This window comes from Alligator mississippiensis, chromosome 2, assembly GCF_030867095.1.
Source record: "Alligator mississippiensis isolate rAllMis1 chromosome 2, rAllMis1, whole genome shotgun sequence".
In the NCBI taxonomy this organism is placed as follows: Eukaryota; Metazoa; Chordata; order Crocodylia; family Alligatoridae; genus Alligator; species Alligator mississippiensis.
The window spans coordinates 246,181,540-246,193,614 of record NC_081825.1 but is presented as its reverse complement, the minus strand read 5'-3'; the positions used below and the strand labels follow the sequence as shown (position 1 = coordinate 246,193,614).

Genomic DNA, 12,075 nt, shown 5'->3' with positions numbered 1-12,075 from the left:
CAGGAAAATGTATGCTTGCCCTAAGGGAAACCCAGTATTTGGGATTCAAGTGGGACAAGGGAAGATATGGCTCCTAGTGGATGAAATACAGGCTTTAAAGGATTACAAACAGCCTGTAACAAACAAGCAAATCAGGTCCTTTGTAGGCCTTGCAAACTACTACCATAAAGTCATCCCACACTTTTCAGAAATGGTGGTGCCTCTAACAGACTTGACTACGTCCAATGTGCCACACAAGATTAAATGGAATCCGGCAGCTCCAGAGGCATTCAAACAGATAAAACAAGCCCTATGTTAAAAACTAGTCTTGTATGCTCCGGACTTTGACCAAACCTTTATTTTACAGATGGATGCATTAGGAGTGGCCCTAGGAGCTGTTTTGACACAGGAAAAAGAAAGGACCAAACACCCAATTGTGTATGCAAGCCATAAGTTAGTAGAACATGAATGGAAATATTCAACTACAGAGCATGAATACTTGCCTATTAAATGGGCTGTAGACCTTAGTCACTATTACCTGTTGGGGATACCCTTCATTCTGGTTACATACCACACACCACTTAGGTGACTCCAGTCCATGAAAATGGACAATGCACATATTACTAGATGGACACTGGCTCTACAACCTTTCTGTTTTACAGTCTAACACTGGCCTGGCAAAAAAACCCTACATCGTAGCAGATTTTCTCTCACACAAATATGAGGAAGAGGGGCCCAGTGAACTACAAACACAGAGGTGCCATCAGAAGGTGGTAAGTGTGCCTGCCAACATAAAGTGGGGAGGTCTGTAGCAGGGGCCAGGCCAAGCCCCATACCTACTTAGATGACACCTGCCAGCATGCTCTGCAGATAGCAGGTCTCCGTTGGGCTCACGGTGAAACAGCAAGCCTGTGCATCTATGGTGGTCTCCACCATGCTGCTGGTGTGCTGAAGACACCCCCCAGGCTCTGCTCCTAGAAAAGGGTGGGGGGCAGAACCCCAGCCCTGTGAGGGCACTAGCTGCAGCCCAACAAAAGGGCAGGCTGTTGGTGCAAAAGGGCCTGGAGGCAGCAGGTACCAGGATTAATGAGCTCCTCTGGAGCTCTTGGCACCTGTCATCAGCCATAGAGCATGTGGGGTCAAATAGGGGTCTGGATTGGCTCCAGGTAATCTGGAACTCCCTATGTAAGGCCACACCAACCCCAGGACGGAGGGAACACAAATGCAGGCAGTGCAGCACATAGCATTCCTCCCTGGAAGCCAAAGACCAGAAACCAAGGACTGGGACTTCATCAGTTCTCTGGACTGAAGCCTTATCACTGTACTACAGAAGGAGGTCAAGTACCTTTAGGAGCTACACCGGGGTTTGTGGTGCCTCCAGCCCCACACTACCTAAAGGGTCTAGCCCAGGATGAACCAGACTGATTAGATGGGGCTCACATATGGGGCAACCCCTGAAGGGATCAGACTGCTTGAGGAAAGACAATCAAGACACACTGCTGGGCCAAGGAAATGCCTGAAGCAGGTATGGACAATGACTTAAGTTTTACTAGTTTGTTTGTTGTATTATGTGGACCAAGCACGGCTGATTCCAGAATCTGAGACCAGAAGGCTCAGCCCAGACACTCTGGCCCTGGGAAGCACAATTTCCTTTCTTTATAGATCCTGCTGCCTGACCAATGAGGCTTGACACCCAGCACGGCCAAGCATCTGCATCACAGCACCAGAAGCATCCGAGTGAAAAGGGGTAGGGTGTAGGGGAGGAGAACCCGTAGACCCGTGGACATCACGATCTGCACCAGTCTCAGCTCACTCTCTCTGAATAGGTACCACCTCCCATTTTCTGATTACGTCAAGTTGTGGTGGGCGAAATTTTGGAAATAAGAGAGTGAGGCACCTGCTGAGCATGCAGCACATGGGCCTCGTCCCATCATAGCTGTTCAGCCTGGGTCTGTCTACAGATAAGTTGAAATAACAGCTTTGTTCATCACACTTCTGCACCATCTTGTATGGAGTTAAGAGCTGCTCTAAGCTGACTTAGGCCATTATACTTTTACTGGTATAAATCATCAGAAACCTGTCTATAACCTTAACAGAACAGAAGTTTGGCGCACAAAGCCAGTCTATTCCTATAACAGAACAGCTGTTTGGCACCCAGACTGGTTTAAAAATAGCAGAACCTGGTCTAAGATTTGCCCTCCCCCCACAAAGGATGTATGTGTGTTCTGTTCACTACCGATCTAACCATGCCACTTACAGAAAATGGTGTAATTTAGGTTGATTCTGCCTCAGGCTTTTTGAATGTCTGTACCTAGCCTTAAATCTCTGGAATTATAATAATCTTGATGCCACAATTACTCCTTCAGCTTTTTTACTTACTCTGAGGTACAGTATATAACATTCTCCTCTTTCTTCTATTTTATAAGAAACTGTACTGTTCCTCTATTTATTTCACAAACAAACATATCAGATAAGGATACATTTTCTATTGCCTTCCCTTATATCCCATGTGGCTAATATGACCAAACAGTTTGTGGGAAAGAAAAGTGTCACACACATGGAACTGTGATCATGACGTGGAAGACCTAGTTAAATACTGCTGCAGGGGCCCCATTGTTGTTTGAACCCATCCTGAAGGAACGATCACAGAATGCACATGCAAAAATATATGAACTATTGCTACACTGTTAATGACAATATGACACCATGATGGAATCCTAAACGTCAGGTCAGAACGCTGGTCCTGTATTTTGCAGCCATAACTTTAGAAGCCTCTTGGCCGGAGCGTACAGTCAAATACAATCAGTGAAAAAGACAAAAAACTAGCAACATCTTTTACATCTGTGAGCACCTACAACACACACAATTACTTTTGCTGAATGTGATAAGGTAAAAATAATTGAAAATCTAATCTCAGTCTAGAATTTGCTTTTTCTATGACACTTTCCTGCACTTAAGTTTCAGGAATTCAAATGGCCTGGAAAAAGAAAAGGCTTAAAACATTCTCCATTTCTGTCAGCCTGCCTCCTCCTAATTTTGTAAACTGTTCCCATGCCATCTGTGAAAGAATTCAAAACTTGATCACATCCTTTCTCTCTTTACTACAGTTATATTCAGCCAGACAAGAATCAAAAAAGAGAACCACGTGGCTAAGATGACCAATCATACAGACATAATAACGAATAGTAAATACATGTGGAGAACCCATTTTGTGAGCTATTCCTAGGCTGAGCCTATTTATATGAAAAACTTATTAAGTAACAAACAAATTCATCAAAATCAAATTCTGTTCAGGAACAACTTGTGAGCAGAAAATAAAAAAACTAAAACCAAACAAAAGGCAAAACACCACTAAACTGATTATAAATATTTTGCCCACATCTGCGTGTAGCTGTCCCTTCCTATTATTTGCAACTACGAGGATAAAAATATAACAGTTGGATTCTGCTGAGAAATAACTGACATTGTATGGTCATATTGTTACTAGTATTAGAGTAAAGAATGCTGTAGGGCTTGACCCTTCTACCTCTTCACATGCAGATTGATTTGATGTAGGGCCCATGTGGGACTTTCGTAATGGTGAAAAGTAGGAGAATGCTGCAGTGATGGATGTTTCTTTCTAAAAAAAATCTAGACCTTCTTTTTCTGATTTGAAAGAGAAACAGAATCTCTTTCAATCTTTGCTGTTTCTGAAGTATGGGTCACTTCCTTTTGTAAGTATTGAGCTGAGACTACTAGGCTGATTATTTTCCCTGTGAGCTTTGAGCCAGATTTGAATCCAGATTTCCAGAGGTAAAAGGCTACTAAATTGATTCACTGCACCACCACTCCCTCACTAATTGCTGTTAAAGTTTTTTGCTTATCTGTGTGTTTCAAAGAAGTTTGCTACTAAAGAGGTCAACATTAAACAAACTGAAACATCAGCTTGCAGTGACTCATCTAAAAGATAAGATATGTTTGGAAACATGGCAAATTTTATATCTTTCCCATGTTTACCTTGCAAGGTGAAAAGAGAGAGAGAGAGAAACTTGCATGTGTTTGCATCTAAGTCCTAGAACAATGTAGACCTCGGACAAGGGCTGGGACACAGCAGTAAGTCTGAGCTGAATGAATAGTCAGCAACAATGCTTATGAGTCATACACAAAGAACAGAAAATTTTTTCTACTACAATCACAATAAAACAATGAAGCAGGAAATGGAACTTGAAGCAAGCATAGCAGAAATGTTCTTAAGCAAAGTTTTTGAAGTGGAGGTCTCTGCATTTCTGTGATTCTTTGTATTCTGTATTTCCCTGTAGTTTTTAGTAAAAGGAGAGCCTAACACTATTCATATAGCAAAAGAAAATATATTACTTTTTGTACTGGGAATCTAGGAGGTCTCCTAAGAGCAAAACTGGAGCCGTCCCACCTGTCAAGCAAACTCTCTCATTCTCGTATTTTTTTTTTCCCCAAGTCTGTGAACCTAAGGACAATCTAGTTAAAGTAAATTAATGCAATTATATAATTTGTCTTTATGAAATGTGAATTATTTGCATTAATAATTAGTATTCACTCCAAGGTGAGAGGTTAAGAAAGTGTTATTAGACACATTTTCTTCTTTCATAGATAGGTAAACTAAGGTATAATGAAATTTATACTCAGGATGCTGGGTAGTTCTTGGATGCTTTATGCCAAAAGGATAACCTGTGATTCTGGAGACTTACTGGTATATTATGCTGGAAGAAGGTATAAATTCTGGCCATATAGAGATTTTCCAGGCAAGAGACCAGACTTAATCTTGTGTCTTGAATTTCACATCCTTCATGCCATTTCGGCTACTTCCTAAAGCTGGGAAGTGGGAACCATCAGAGGAGATAGCACACATCAGAAATCTAGGTTGGCAGTCATGGAGAAAACAGGTTTGTATTGAGGGAGGTTAGTAGTGAAGGAAAACATCATAGCACATTAGGATTTGAAAGGTCAGCAAGGTCTTAGAGAGAAAAGCACAGGAAGGAAAGAAGCTCATCCTTAGTATGGTAAGATTAAGAGATTTGCTTTAAAAACACACAGCAAGTCAGTGTCACAGCCAGGAGCAGAACCCAGACATCCTGACTTCCAGCTTCCTACACTGATCATTCTGTTCTTGGAAATCTCCAAGAAAAAATATCTCCAAGAACAGCAATATATAACAGCAACAACAACAAAGCTTAATGGTTGTTTTTCATTCCATTATCAATTCCCCACCTTGGCTCTATTTTAGCTTCAAATACAACACAAATGGAGCTCAAATACAAATACTAAAATATTAGTAACTTCTAAGTGTCTCCCTTTCTAACCGGTCTTTAGAGTGAACAGCACAGCCTTAACAAAACAAACCCAGTGGGGCTTATCATTGCCAGCAGGGAATGAATCTCTGATGAATCACTTGTTACAATGTTAGTCCAGGAAGGAAGGTATCCTTTTAAATGGAACTAAGCACAGAAAGGGAAAAAAATCACAAATATACTCAACACAATGAAAATATCATATAAGCATAATACCTCTATTTGTTACGAAGTGATTTCTATTGGGTTGAGAGAGAGATACAGAGAAAATTGAGAAAAGCTGGTGTATATTACAAATACTTGTATACTAAAATCTAGAAAGAGAGACCTGTGCCCAGTGCATGAATTGTGGACAGTGGGATTCATTATTGTCCCCTGAGATGAGTGGGTGAGGGGAACAAATATGGAAATCTCAAGTATCAAAAGGAAAGAAAAGCCCTACTATGTATCTCAACAATATGGTTAAATAACCAAAGAATTATGAACTGGAGCAAGAACAAGTAGAATAATGATGTTTGTATTTCTCCCAATAGTTATAGTTGCCCAGTTGTTTATGTGAATTTTTTTCAAATTATACATAACTGTTGCACTGCTTTCCTGAACTTCATTGAGAAGAACCAGGATTTTCAAACAGGTATTGCAATATTTTCAACAAAGTGTATATCTTAAAATAACATCCAGGATGCTTTTATTTCTAACTTCCATCACATAGCATAATGACAAGGCTAATACAATTGCCCCTAAGAGTCGATATTAAATGTCTACTCGGAGTTGGGATTCCCTTCCTTTCTTCTCTCCTCCTTCATTTATTTTTAAAAGACCCTTGCTGCTGAGTTTCTTGCTCACTGTTGGAGTTAATCTAAATATCTGGTAACAACACTACCTCTAACAGGAGCCACTCTTTCCACAAATAATGACTGCAGGGGATGGGAGGCACAAAAGCAAGGGTGCTGTCAAAATCTGAAACTGCAGTGTCAGAATGGGCATTTCACAAATCTGTCCCAACACGTCTGAAGAGAGGAAGCTGGCAATGCCACATCTCCTTCTGAACACAAGTGGTGCAGCTGCATACTCAGCACTGATACCTCTAGCTTCTTCCCACACCCTCAATTCCAGAAAGACAGGCTGATTTTTCTCTAACTTAAACCATTACAAATTGGTCAAAACCCTATTGACATCAATGACGTTACAATAGTGTAAAACTGCAAGTGAGCAGGGAATCAAACCTAGACACTGGAAATCTTGTCTCTGAAATTAACTTCGTTTACAATGCAATCTTTCCAATTAAACCCAAAGAGCCTGCTTTTTAAAAGGCTCTCAACCTGGATTCTTAATTGGAACCAGAATTAACTGCAAGCACAAATCCTGCCAATTATATATCTAAATGTCTGACTTGTGGGTATTTAGCTATCTCAGTAGTAGGATCTGTTTTGCAAGTGCAGTTTTGTATCTGGATAAAAAGTCCAGGACTGGAAACTGGATTCTTACCATGTGTATTTTTCTTTAATCTGTACTTCTTTTTTTTGTCCCATTGTTGGTTTCTCAATAAATGATAATGTAACTAGGATGGTAGGGAGAAAATAAAGCATTCAATAGGCCAAATCAGTCTTTGTTGAGAGATGGAGTTGTACCACAGTTGTAATGGGGATGAATTTGGTTGGCTGTCCAAAACCTTATGATTGGGAGAGAACAAGGTGAAGCAGTAATATAGCAGATCTCTCCTTTACGAAATGTGGCTTCACTTTCACAAACCGCTAAATTGCCTACCAAGGGATTAAAGATACTATTGCAGAAGTCATCTGAAGATGAAGCAATAAGTTGTGCTTACAATTAGATGTTATTTTTTTTAAACTTGTGTTTACCTGGAGGACTCAGTATTATTTGTTAGTGACAATGGACCTGGCACCAGGCAAATCCAGTTCCTGAGGCAAAATACTTCAGCATTTGATGCTAATTGGAAATAGCTTATTCACATGGTGCCTACTCACATTACATATATAGACACAAGAGTTTTTTTACTAGAAACAGATAGTGTTAGAGTGAAGTTTTAGCCATGATGTGCCAGGACTTATACAAGAAGCTAGGATTTTTGTGGGATGATATCTTTTATTGGACCAACTGCATGATTGGGACAAGCTTTCTTCAGGTCACTAGAAACAGGATCTGTGGTCTAACAAGCCTTTTCCCTTTCAATACACCTCATCTCCACCTCCCTGGTTTATTACCATATCCTTCAATCCTTTCTCTCTGGAGATAAAGGTGTCCAGCTGTCTCTTAAATGCATTTAGATTGCCTGCTTCACTGGCCAATTATTCCATATGTTTACTGCTGTTTCAGGCAGTTTTCAGGTTTTTTTACTTGATTCACTCTTGATTTCCTAGTTTTACAGTATGCTTCCTGGATTTTGGACATAGGAACATAAGAAGTGCCACAGTGGATCAGACCAATGGTCCATCCACCCAATATCCTGTTTCCAACAGCAGCAGAGTAGGGCTAGCAAACTCATCAGGCCCCACAAGCTGAATGAGTGCCGTAGGGGCAGTCCATGGGTCAGAAAGGGCCCACAGCCAGTGTGCAGGACCAGTCTGGCTGCAAGTACAGCATGCAGTGTGTACTCCAGACTGGCTACAGTCCAAGGCCAATAGGCAGTACTGCCAGCTAGATGATAGGCCAGATCTGCCCAGCAGGCTATATCTTTGACACTCCTGCTTTAGAGGGAGAGTACTGAACTGAATAGATCTAGAATGATCTTTCCCCTGTTCATTATCCTCTTCTTCAGCAGTCCCTCGCAGTTGAGGATGATTGTCTTATCTGTGGGGCTAAAGATGGCTGATGAGGCCAATCTGGGATTGATAGACTCTGCTGCAACCCTGGCATCCACCACTATAGATTTAGATATGTTAAAGGAAACATCTCTAGCTACTCTGTTTAATAGATGTTTATAGAACATAATCCATGAATTTATCTAGTCGATTTTTGAACCTGGCTATACTATCCATCTCTACAACCTCCTATACCAATGAGTTAATTATGTGCTGTGTTAAAAAGTACTTTTTGTTACTAGTTTGAATGTTGTCTTCTACTAATTTCATTAGGTGCACCCTAGTTCTAGCATTCTGGGACTTGGGGTCCATCTACACTTTACACTTAAGGTGTGATTAGGTTAATCACACCTTAAGTGGTCATCCGGCCAAATATTCAATCAATTAATGGTGTGATTAGAAGAGGAATACGCTACAAAATTATTCCACAAACTATGTGGAATAACTTTGTACTTGCTTTCTATTACATCATTAATTGAACATGTGGCCAGAGTTCCCTGTGGCTGGAAGCCCTGGCAGCTGATCAGCCCATGTGCACCCCTGAGCCTGGGAGCTCCCAGCTGACTTGGCTCCCAGCTGCAGGGAGGCCTCATGCATCCCAGTAGCTTGGAGACCACATCAGCTGTAATCTCCCACCCATGGGGACACTCCACCCACCCCCACAGCTGGGAGACTGCAGCTGTACATTTGCACAACTGCTCTAAACTCTCAATCTTTTTGGTTGCTTTTCTCTGAACCTTTCCCAATCTTGCATCCTTTTTGAGAGGTAGAGATGAGAAAACTGGATGTCATACATTAGTGTGACTCTAGTTTATAGAATCATAGAAAATTAGGAAGGAACCTCAGGAGGTCATCTAGTCCAACCCCCTGCTCAAAACAGGACCATACCCAACTAGATCATTCCAATCAGGACTTTATTGAGCTGGGCCTTAAACACCTCCAAAAATGGAGATTCCATGACCTCTCTAGGCAGCCCGTTCCAGTGCCTCACCACCTCCTAGTGATAAAGTTTTTCATAATCCAGCCTAAACTTCCCTTGCTGCAACATGAGACCATTGCTCCTTGTTCTGTCATCTGCCACCACTGAGAACAGTCTCACTCCATCCTCTTTGGAACCAACCATCAGGTAGTTAAAGGCTGCTCTCAAATCCCACCACAGTCTTTTCTTCTGTAGACTAAATAAGCCCAGTTCCCTCAGCCACTTCTTATAAGTCATGTACCCCAGCTCTCTAATCATTTTAATTGCCCACTGCTGGAGTCTCTCCAATTTGTCCACATCCTTTCTGTAGTGGGGGGCCCAAAACAGGACACAGTATGCCAGATGTGGCCTCACCAGTGCTGAATAGAGGGAAATAATTACTTCCCTCAATCTGCTGGCAACCCTTCTACTAATGCAGCCTGGTATGTTTTTAGCTTTCTTAGCAACAAAGACACACTATTGACTCATATACAGCTTCTTGTCCACTGTAACCCCCAGGTCCTTTTCTTCAGAGTTGCTGCTTAGCCAGTTGGTCCCAAGCCTGTTGTGGTGCATGAGATTCTTCTGTCCTAAGTACAGGACTTTGAAATTATCCTTGTTGAAGTTCATGAGATTAGGTGTGTTGCTGTCTATAGCACCTATCTATTAGGTGTGGGTTGTCTATAGCACCTGGGATTCCCAGGTGGTCTCTGATCCAAGTGCTATCCAGGTCCAGGACTGCTTAGCTTCTGACATCAGACAAGATCAAGTGCATTCACTCTGGTCTGGCCATCTTTTTCTTCGTCAAAAAAGCACATACTTTTTAATGTATTTGAGAGCTGCTATTAGGCCAACTCATTGTCACCTTTTCTATAAGAAACAGATTAAGTCTAAATCCTAAAGCATCATCTTCTATCTCTTAGCAGACTCTTCTTCCTTCGTCCTCATCCCACTTATTCTTCACTTCATATAGGCATTTATTTTTCCCTGCTTCACTGAGGCAGTCAGCCTCCACAAACCATTTGGCTCATATCCCAAGGATCCGTCATTATTCTGCCTATGGCAGTGAGGATAAACTTATTTTCTTTGGGTTTTGCTCAAACATTCTTAAAGGGATACTATTAACGATACAGAAACTAAGTATCTTGATCTTTCTTGATACTGGTATCAAGCATTTTTTTACCTTCTTATAAAGATGTGTGGAATATTTACATGTGTCCCCAAACCTACTTTAATCTGAAGCATAATGCTTTGGTCTGAAATTCTGTATTCACAAACCTCACTAACATTTCAATAATGCAGCAAACCTGGACTGTGGTTACTCATGGAGTAGGGATCTTGACAAGCTGACATCATTTGAACCTCCCCTACAATATGTTTAAGGAATAAAAAAGAGTTCCTGTAGCTTTCTGAGAGCAAAGAAGGTAGCTTGACTAGTACAGGTTGTAGGGAGTTTCCCTTGGAGAGTCTGGCTCATTAAACTTTGACATCCAAATGTAAGTGCTATTTTATTTCTAGCCTTTGTGAACCAACCTGATAGTTCAGTCCATGAACTACTTCACAAGCTAAACCCTGCAGGGTTTACACAGCTTCACCAGACATATAATTAAAAAAAAGGGTTGCTGCAATGGAAAATCTATGAAAAGCAATTTCTTATCAAGAATGTGCCCAAGGGCTGGAGTCTGGTGTTTGGGTTTGGTCCTGGCACTTTTCCCCAAAAATCAACAGGCCTCTACCCTGTCTCAGCATTTCATTCAGAATCTTCCTAGTTATCAACAGGTTTTTGCAAATACAAGGGCAAAACAAGTAGTGCACTTAAATTCAACCTGAAAAGTCTCCAAAGGTTTTAATATTCACTTAAACAATCAACTATTCAGTTTGTGCAGTTTGACTAAAAATTTCATAGGAATGCTCTCTCTTTTGAGATTCCTGATAGATTCTTATTTGATCAAGCCTGATCCAGAAGCCAAAATATAAAAGTGAATGAAAAATACTTGAAAAGAAGAAACAGTATACTGCTTAGATGGTACTATAGATACATCTCAAGGAGGGGGAAAGAGAGAGAGAAGTTAATTGAACTTCTTCAGATCTCAATAAAGGTTCAGCTTTGAATCAGGATAAAGTTTGTAGTTGCTTCTGATTTTATACAAACTGACTTTCCCATCCTTGTTGTTTGGTGCATGGCAGTAGTAAAAACCTTCCAAAAAATTATTCAAGCAGGACCTCCATAAATCCATGTTTTCCACCTCCACTACAATTTTTTTTTTTTTTTTTCCCAAGGCATTTCCTTAACCAAATGCCACAACACTGATTCCAATACTTAAAATCTTATTGGCACATTTGGTTAAAAATAATCAATTGGTAACAGATTACTATTGAAATAAAAGTTACTTTTAAGTCCTTGGTTTATTTCATTTACCTAAATACAAAAAAATCAGCTAAATCATTGCAAATCTCTACCTTTATCTTATTACAATGGGTTATTCTTCTCTGAATGATGTCAAGACCTGGAAATGGGACAGTCTAGATTTCACAGTCACATTAGATGTATGAACAAAATTCTCTTGCAGTCTACATAATAAGCAGCCATGGAGCTGACAATAAACACACTTAGAAAATATTACATTATTCTGCCAGTCTCACAGAGTACCTAATCTTTTCACAACTAGTGCCCTTCTCCCAGAGGCCCCAATTCACTAAAGTACGTAAGCACATCGCTAACTTTAACCACATAAATAATCCCTTTGGAGTTAACAGTACTACTCAAATGTCTAAAGTTATACATACACTTAAGTACTTTACCAAATTGGGGCCTATATCAGCAAAGTTGATCCCTGTCCAAAGAAATTTCCTTTCTTGTCTTCAGCCCTGATTCGGAAAGGCATTCCTATTCAGGAAGAGCATTTAAACATATGCTTAAATTTAAGTGCTTGGGCTTAAGACTCTTTCAAGTCAACAAGGAAGAAGATGTGCTTAAGTGCATTCCTCTGGGACTAATGAAGCAAACCAATTG

The 12,075-nt window shown here is 40.6% G+C and overlaps 1 protein-coding gene across 3 annotated transcripts in view; it reads right to left on the bottom strand.

Moving 5' to 3' along the window:
- The window catches only part of MEIS2 (Meis homeobox 2), a 213,580-nt gene that overhangs the window by 65,914 nt on the left and 135,591 nt on the right, over positions 1–12,075 (bottom strand). The window lies entirely within an intron of this gene.